The following is an 8,869-nucleotide window of genomic DNA, read 5'->3' as shown; positions in this document are numbered from 1 at the left end:
GGCCAGGATCATGCTTTGGCAGATGTATGTTATATTTATTTATTTGTTCCAGCGCAGCTTTGTTTGCCCAGATCTATTTTGCAGAGCTGTTTCCAGTCCTTCTTCCAACAGACAATGTCTCTCATATTGGCTTTGTCTAAGCCAACCATTTCTGTCTTCATCTGGCACAGTGATAGGTTCGGTTGCCTTAAGGTGAACTTTGCTTGAGCACCGTCGAGAACATGACACAATACAACCGGCAAGGGCAACGACCAACGACCAACAAAAGAAATATTTTCAACTCAATAACATACATTTCATCATTGATGTGGCTGCTGCAAACCATGCAAGCAGACAGTTAGAACTGTATTTTCCAGCATGGAGGTATGTAGGCGGTAATGGGGGGGTGGGGGGCGGGGGTGCAGCAGCCATAGAAGGAATGGCCACCATGACTGACCTTGGTGCTCCTCACGAATCAGCCAAGCACTCAGCTCAAGCCCAGGCTGCGTAAAAAAAAATTACTCTGAATAATTTCTTAATGCTTACACAGAGGGTTGAGAGAGGAAAGGGGTCAGGGGGAAAGAGTGGGAGAGACAGAGCTAGAGGAGAGAGGACAGAGAAATGGATGACAGAGAGACAGGGGAGAGAATAAGAACAGGGGAGCGTCAGAGACAAGGAGAAAGTTGAAGAGGAGGCGAGCGTGATGATACATAGAATCAGGGTGAAAAGGAGGGATGGATGAAAGAAAGACAGAACAAGAAAAGGAAAGGGGTGCAGGGGGGATGGATACACAGAACGAGTGTGCTGTGTCCGTTGTCCTGGGATCCTGCTCCACTCTGCATTATTCATCGTGGCACCAGGATTCATCCAGGGTGACTTACATCGCTCATCATTTACATGCTATCTACCTATGAATTATTGAAACAATGAGTTGTGTGTCTGATGGTTCATGAAGCAAAGAGGTGAGCTCCCGGTGGGGACACACTGCCTCAAAGGTCATCCACCAGAAGCTACGGCAAAAACCCTCCAGAAAGATAGTGGTACACTGTAGGCTACAGACCGAAGTCACCAAGTGACTTCTTTGAAAGTCATTTGCATATGAAAAGAGAATTATGACAGTTCTGTGAAAGATCACAGCTATGGAGAAGTTATATTTTAACCATAATATAACTTTGACTTCTTCAGATTATGGTTTCCTCAACAAAAAACAGACTACATGCAAAATTAACTGACAAATTCTACATTTCGTTTTCACTTGCCTGACAGACTTCGTTAAGCAAATCTCTGCGGAATTATCTTCATAGAGATAAAATGTTGAACCCTTGCTCAGAGGGTCTTCATTGAAGCCCATATATGGTCCCTCCGGCATTCAGCAATGAGGAAAAAAGAGAGAAGAAATAACATTTCTGAGTATGTTGTGATACATGCATCAAACCTCACGATCTCGCTGAAAAAATAAAATTCTTTGTTTGTAAAGCTCAAGAGCCCTGCTTGGAGCCTCCGTTCCTCCAAAAAGCACTCCTTACATGCAACAACAATCCAAAGTTCAAAGCAGAAGGATACCACCTAATTATTTTTGTAGTCTTTACAGGCCCTCAGGCAGGATGTACCGTTGCTGCCAATGAGACTTGGTTATAATACAGGAGAAAGAAGTACTCCAGTATATGGATATATGCATGGAGGGAACTTGAGTGGGTCCATTCAAAGGGCACATCATTTAACCAGGGTACACGTGAAATTATCAACAGTCAAGATAATTAACCATTCTAACTCTGACGGGCTTCCTGTCAATGACATTTTGCCTGCACTGGAGGGGGAAAGGTGACTCGTATTTTGCATACTGAGCTTTCATTAGGTCCAATTTAAAGCAGAGGAAATAAATTCCACTCAACATCATATCACATGCGGTGTAGTGCAATTCAATATCGCATGCTGGAATGTATACTGAAATTGCTACAACGTACTCGCAGTAAAAGCATTATGCATAAAAAGCTCCAGCGCTGTGATGAGAGTATGAAAGGCACACCGCTCTATATAATAAAAATGCTGAGAACTAATTACTGCTAGTCATCATTATGGAGAGGGGCTTTAGGGTGGGGTGGGTGTGAGAGGGGGGGCTCACTCTGGATCACTTCCAAGATTAAAGAGAAACTGTGGTCACATTGATTTAGACTGCACAGAAACTCGGGAGGAGAATCGTCTTAGGCCAATGTGCCGGGCGTGCTGCGAACACCTAGGCGTGAAAATCCATCATACTTTCAGTGTAAGCAGGCTAAAAGCATTGGAAAAGCAATGTAATTGTGGTACATGAAATGACTGTGTCTTCCTACAGGTAATGGTGGTGAGAGTGCAGAGTGATGGCGAGGGGAGCATTCACTGACAGATGCATTCATACATTCACACACTCACGAACCTCTCCTCTCTGCGCCTCATCTCGTCCCTCTGTCTTGCACGTTTTCCCCAGTTCTTCCCTTCCTATCCACCCTGCTCACACACACACACAAACACACACACCAAGGGAGATAATGAAAACCCAGAAAAGCCCCTGCACATACCCCCAGCTGCTCACACCACCCACACATTCAAACATTGTTGGAAAACAATAGAACTGACTGTCCTTGAACTGGGAAAATAACACAAAGCAAGTGTAAAATGCTCGGTAAGCCCTAGGTAATTAATTAAGAATGTTCAGATTTAGTCATGGCTTAATACCCAGCAGTGCAGTGCTAAATTGCAGTGAAGTGAAAGCTAATTAGGCCTGTCTCTTAAGCCGTGATGTGTTTTATTTATGACTCCATCTCCAGAACGTTTTCTCAATGTGCGCCACAGCACCATGGTGACCGGCAAATTTCACACCGCTGGTTTTAAACTCTGGATGTCACAGAACAATCATAAATCTTATTATTGGATTAAATGAGTAGACTATAATGGCACCCGTGGATGTTAATAATGTAAAAGAAGAATAGTTTATGAATATTCATATATCCTATGATAGATCTGGGTAAAGCTTTATGAGTTGGCTTACATCTCCGCCCTTGACAGACGACTCGCTCTAAAAATGCTCTTCATTATTTGAAGGTGTCATTATGCGCTGCCTCATCTGTGAGAGCTCTGAGTGGTTTTCAGTCCCGAGTCGAGCAGGTTAGGCTGCGTGCGGCGCGCTGGCAGCTTTGTATCTGACACTTTGGTTCCAGTTTTCAAAGTTTTCATTTGTTTGCTCTGTTTCATCAACATGGTAATTTGATTAGTGGATAGAATCTGAACAATGTGAAAGTGTGAGACTCGGAAGATTTTCTCCCCGTAGGATCGTATCATATTGTAGTCTTGTATCTGCATGAGAGATAAGCCTTCTCATAAAGACAAGCTTTAGCTGAGTAAAGGCCCTTCTTATGGAAATACCAATTGATGTGAGACATCACATAAGGTACTGTCCCGTCCTAAATCTGTCCAATCAGTATTTAGGAACCTGAGCAACTCACTTTCCAAGCCTGCTGATGTAACATCAGAGTAGAAAGTGGAGCTGAACAGGAGGAAAACTTTATTGATTCATTCTGATCCACAGAAAGTCATCCAATGTTTTCTCACAGTCATTTTTCCACCTTTTCCAATTCCTTCACAATATCTAGTAGCCATAACAGATTAGCTGATGGGACAAAGTTGTATACCTGTCAGTGTGAGATGGTAGGGAATGTTCTACAGTACACCCAAATCCTAAGCAAATTTAATTATTTATGTTAATATTTAGGTCTGAGGACATGTGGGGCAAATATGAATGTATTTTTTTTTTCTTACAGTAGCCTATCCATTTCTGAAGCCGCCAGGTACTGCCCTGCATCTTAGCACAACTCCACATCTCACCACCATCTCCCGAGTTAAGTTTGTCAGTACAACCATTAAATAGTAGGCTCCCCCTTAAGAGAATCTCCAGCCACTCTCTGAAAGCCCCAAAGTGCATTTCACTGACAGCACAGTGGTTTCTAGAGGACACTGTCTCCTTTAGTCGGTCTCGCCCTTGGGTTTCTCAGTTAGTTCAAAGACCCTATGAGGGATCCAAGTCTTATAATTAATTGATCCATTTTCTTGTTTGATTCTATTTATAGCTAACCTCATCCATGCTGTAAGTGTTCCTTTTTTTGTCCAAAATCACATGGCGGTCGCACTTGAAGCACAGAGGATATTCAGTATCAAGCATCACGCTTTGAGGTTGGGCGATGTGACCAAGCAGCAAACCAAAGTACAAATCTATTGTTTGTTGTGTTTATTTTATTTATTTATTTTCTTGAAGTTATCTAATCCCTGACGCTGTCACATCCACAAAAAGCCGGGGCACACACAGAGGGAGCCTAGCAACATGGGGCATGCATATTTCAGATGTTCAATTTGAGAAGATGGCATCGCCATGTGTTCTCTCTGTTGCTTTTGATGGGGACGCTCCCGCTCTGGCAGGGTGGGCATCTATATTGGATGATGTTGTTGGTCGTGTTGCAGACATGTGACTTTGTTTTCCTCTAAGAAGAAAGCCGACATGCCGCCTGCATAGTCTCTCACAAACTTATCAAGAAGTTATGACTCCAGATGAAATAAAAAGGAATATGTGATCAAAACTTGGCTGCCTGTGATTCATGATTTCGGGCGTACTTCTTTCTACAGCTGAGTGATGATACAGTCATGAGGTAGATGGAAGCAAGACGGTTTACTGTCAGCAGCAACAAGGAAAAGAGTGATGGTGCGGTTGTTAGAGATCACAGACTGACAATTCATACAACTTCCAATGAGTCCACAGTTGGGGTGTGAATCTTTGACTTAACATCAGTTCAGTCTGATTCATGACTCACTGGCTGACAGTTTGATTTCAGAACAGTCTTTCTTTTTTTGTGACAATTCAACTTGATTTTGCAAGTCATGATTCAAGTCAGCAATTCAATCCAGCGATATCACCCAGAATCTTATATCATTAGTAAAAACACACATGCAATACTGTAAGACTATCCTTTTTCTTCTGGAATGTGAGAGAGAACAGGATTACTTTAACATTTATTCTATTAAAAAAAAAAACTTTGACAAAAAATGCTATTTAATGTATTCTGTTAGATCCACATATTATTATATATTTTTTGAAAGAATCATAAATGAATCGTTCAAGCATTTTTATATTAATTTACATCAAACTCTGACGGATTCATTCTATTTATTTCTTTTAGTAGATCAATGCAATTGAACTAGCAGAAGTTATAATCAATACAATGATGCAATGAAATACTCGTTACATCCATAGTCTATATGTTTCAAAGTGTCCTTGAGCAAGAGACTGGACTCCAGACTGGCTGTGTGTGTGTGTGTGTGTGTGTGTGTATCAAAAGCTCCAACATTCCTCAAATACTCCCAAAGTTTTTTTTTTTGTTTTTTTTTTTTTTCCCAGCTGAGGAAATACGGTCAAGCGAACAAGCCAGTTAGATATCACTGCCTGTGGAAAGAGATAAGAGTGAGACAGAGAGAGGACTGAGGAGAAAGTCAGACAGGCATGGGGACCACGTGAGTGCAGAATCACCCAGAAACAGAGGTCAGTCGCACACACAAGGAGATGCTTACCTTTAAATAATCTGTCGGTTCAAAAGAGTGTAATAATTCATGAATGGGTAATGCATTTCATACGCAAATTCTAAACAGCAGCCCTAATTAAGGTGTGGGTGAAATTAATTGCATACTGATCAGTGTTTGCGCTGTGAGAAGATGGATTATTAATGTGTCACTTGATTATTAGGGAGCTGATTGTCATTTTAGTCAATTTGTGTACAATCGACCTTAAGTGAATTCATGGAATTACATGATCCTGCATCATTAACACCAAGGAGGTAGGTGGCACATTAGTGTGAGTGGACCATCCACAGTACTGCTGTTGCACAATCCTCCATGTCAGACTGTCACTGTGCGGTAATTACATGTCATACAGGAGGCATATGGGAGTGAAGAGCGGTGCAGTGATGAACAGAACGAGACACGGAGGCATGTGGGAGGCATCTGAGCTCTACAGCTGCAGCCATTCTATATGTAGGATTGCATGCATCCCGTAGCTCCAGCACACTTCGCTCCAGAATACTGACTGATAAATCAATGTATTGAGAGGAAAACAGACAAAACACAGTCTGCTCTCTGTTGTGCTTCTTGTGCTGTTTCCCTCATACTGTGTGTGACGTCCTGATGTCCACTAACGTGTCAGTTTGTGCTACAAAACAAACTGTAGATGTGTCTGCAGCAAGCCAAGCTCCTTTACTTGACAGCATGACTTGGTGCATGCTGCCCTATATGTGTCAAAACTGATGTTATATGAATTTAGGGCTTTTTAACCAAATGCAAGTACTTCACTTTGCATCAAGCCTAAATTTATCCGAGCAAATCTAAATGTGCATTACTGATGTGTCATTATTTTTGTAAGATTGTACATTGTACTGTAAACTTGGATCAGCGACTGAATCAGTACAGAAGAAAACCCCAGGACAAGTTCAAAAGCTGTGCAAAAAGATGGGAGAAGCAGACCAATAATCTTTCCCTAGCGGCACTCCTATTTATAGGAAGTAAGTGTCGCTTCAAATTACAGTGAACGACGGCCATTTGCTGCCCCCTGCTGGACAAAGGTAATTTGACTGTTTTAATTTAGTAGTAGTTATTAGTAGTTATGATCATTTTTCTTTTGTGCATTTTTATGGTGTGTGTGTTTGGGGGTGGGTGGTAGGGGATGGGGTATCTCCTGTCCCATTATCTTCAAGTAGATGCTGAACAGTGAAGTGATGTTTTTTTTTTTTTTTTTTTGGCAGTGCTTATTACATACACATTAGTGTGTGTGTATTCTGTATGTGTGATAGCACAGGGTATAATGCAATTAATTGGATCATGACTCCACATTTATGCTCCCAGTTTGCCCTTGGCAGCTGTCTCTTACAGCGCAAATGACTTACAAAGGATATTAAAGTGCAGGGCTGTGAAAAGACGGATGGAGGGGAGAGGAATTGAGCCTAAAAAGCTATTCTTCAAGACAGAGAGGTAAGTGACAGGTACTGTATATGCTAGTTGGTTTAACAGCATTATAATTTCATAAAGCGCTTTTATTCATTACCTAGATAATCACATGACTGTTTAGTTGTCTTATCTGCCCTTATATGAATGTTAAATAGTTGAAATGTTAACTTGTTGTATATTGAGGGGTGGAAATGACAAATGGATTTTTAGGGACTGCAGCAATTACAAGAGAAGAGGTCAACCTGATCTCGGTTAGCAATCACACTGTTTTGGAGACTGAAGACTGTCTACTGTTTGCACTGTAAGTATCTAAGTTAGTAGAGTGCAGCGCTGAGATGAGGCCAGGAAAGAGCTTAGTAGATCATTTGGCTTGTTCAAACCAGACAACAAAAAAGTTTGGAAATTCATATTCAAAACTCACTTTTCCCGTGGTTTCCCTTATCGTAAAAGGCCAAACTTGACATTTTTTGGGCACAACAAAGGGTTTCTGCTCTTACGTGGGTTAACCACTGATTGATAGAGTTTAAGTTGCTTGTAGTGGCACAATGTCTCCTGGGAGGGGACTTAACACAGGAGCAGTACAGTGCTGTACAAGAAAATAAATCACAGCGCACAGACGTTAAGTACAGGATTTGGTGAGTTATTGGAAGTACAACAAACTGTGATTTTGGAATTATGAATATCCTCCTTTTTACATGCTTGTAAAATACTTTTCTCTATCGTAGTTCTGTGCTTATTACTGTGAGGGTATGAGGAGCACGCACAAAGATTTCATTATTTGGGATTAGAAATATTTGTTTAATGAGGAGAGGAGGAAAAAAGAGAAAATTACCAGGGGATTTTGTAAGACTTCCCTTATTTTTCATATGTGCTATGATTTTGTAGCTCTACTGCCCACAGTATGAACTTTAAAAAGATACAAAAACCTCAGTTCAGCCATCACTATGAACAAATGTATTTTGGGAATATAGAATTTTAATGGGTTATAGTTTTTACAAGTGAACATGAAGTACGGCCTGTCTTACAGTAATGCATCTTGGCTGACTAAAATACATTCTGCCGACAAGCACAACACCAAATCCCTAATAAGGTGACATTGTGAATTCAGACTCAATCAGCTACACAAATGCTGAGCAGAGTCACAAAATGTCAGCTCTGCGTGGTTTTCTGAGTGGCTTAACAGTGATAAAACACTTTACATTGCAGCCGCTGTAGGAAAATCCTGTAACTCTGCCCCCCCCAAAAAATCAATCCGATACCTGTTACATGAATAAAAAAATATTTGTGTTAGTGATGTTAGTAAGTGAGGTAAAGCTCTTTTATCCTCATTTCTACAGAATAGCAGCAGTATTAGGTGGTTGTCTCAATACACTGGAACAATACAGTACACTGTATTGAGTGTTTTCTCTTTCCACTGTTCCAAAAAGTCACTTGGATGTACTTAAATGCTGTGTGAGCCTCGATGTAGAATGAAAATCATGTAAATGAATGATGACAATGAAAAATTAGCAATGACTTCATGTTGGAAAACGAGAATAAAACAACAGACTGACTCCCTTTGATCTAAAGGATGGATTGCAGTGCTGAAGTATTGCATTATCAGTCACAGCCAGAATATCCAATGATATTACAACTGGGTAAAGAAAAAAAAAATCTCAAACACAATCTGGCGCCAGGCAAAGCAACCAGGCATTGTCGTCCTTTTTTCCTTTCCATCAGTTTTTCCCATTGTGCCTTTATAATGACGGTAAAAGAAACAATTCCCCAACCTGAGTCTTGTTCCACGGAGGCAACTGTGGATTGATTTCAGATACAGTGATAATATCCAGGGATGTGATCAATGACTTGAAAAACAAGGAAAAAGGGTAATATCCCA

Source organism: Myripristis murdjan, chromosome 19, assembly GCF_902150065.1.
Source record: "Myripristis murdjan chromosome 19, fMyrMur1.1, whole genome shotgun sequence".
Classification (NCBI taxonomy): domain Eukaryota; kingdom Metazoa; phylum Chordata; class Actinopteri; order Holocentriformes; family Holocentridae; genus Myripristis; species Myripristis murdjan.
The sequence above is the reverse complement of the archived record's forward strand: the minus strand, read 5'-3'. Positions refer to the sequence as shown.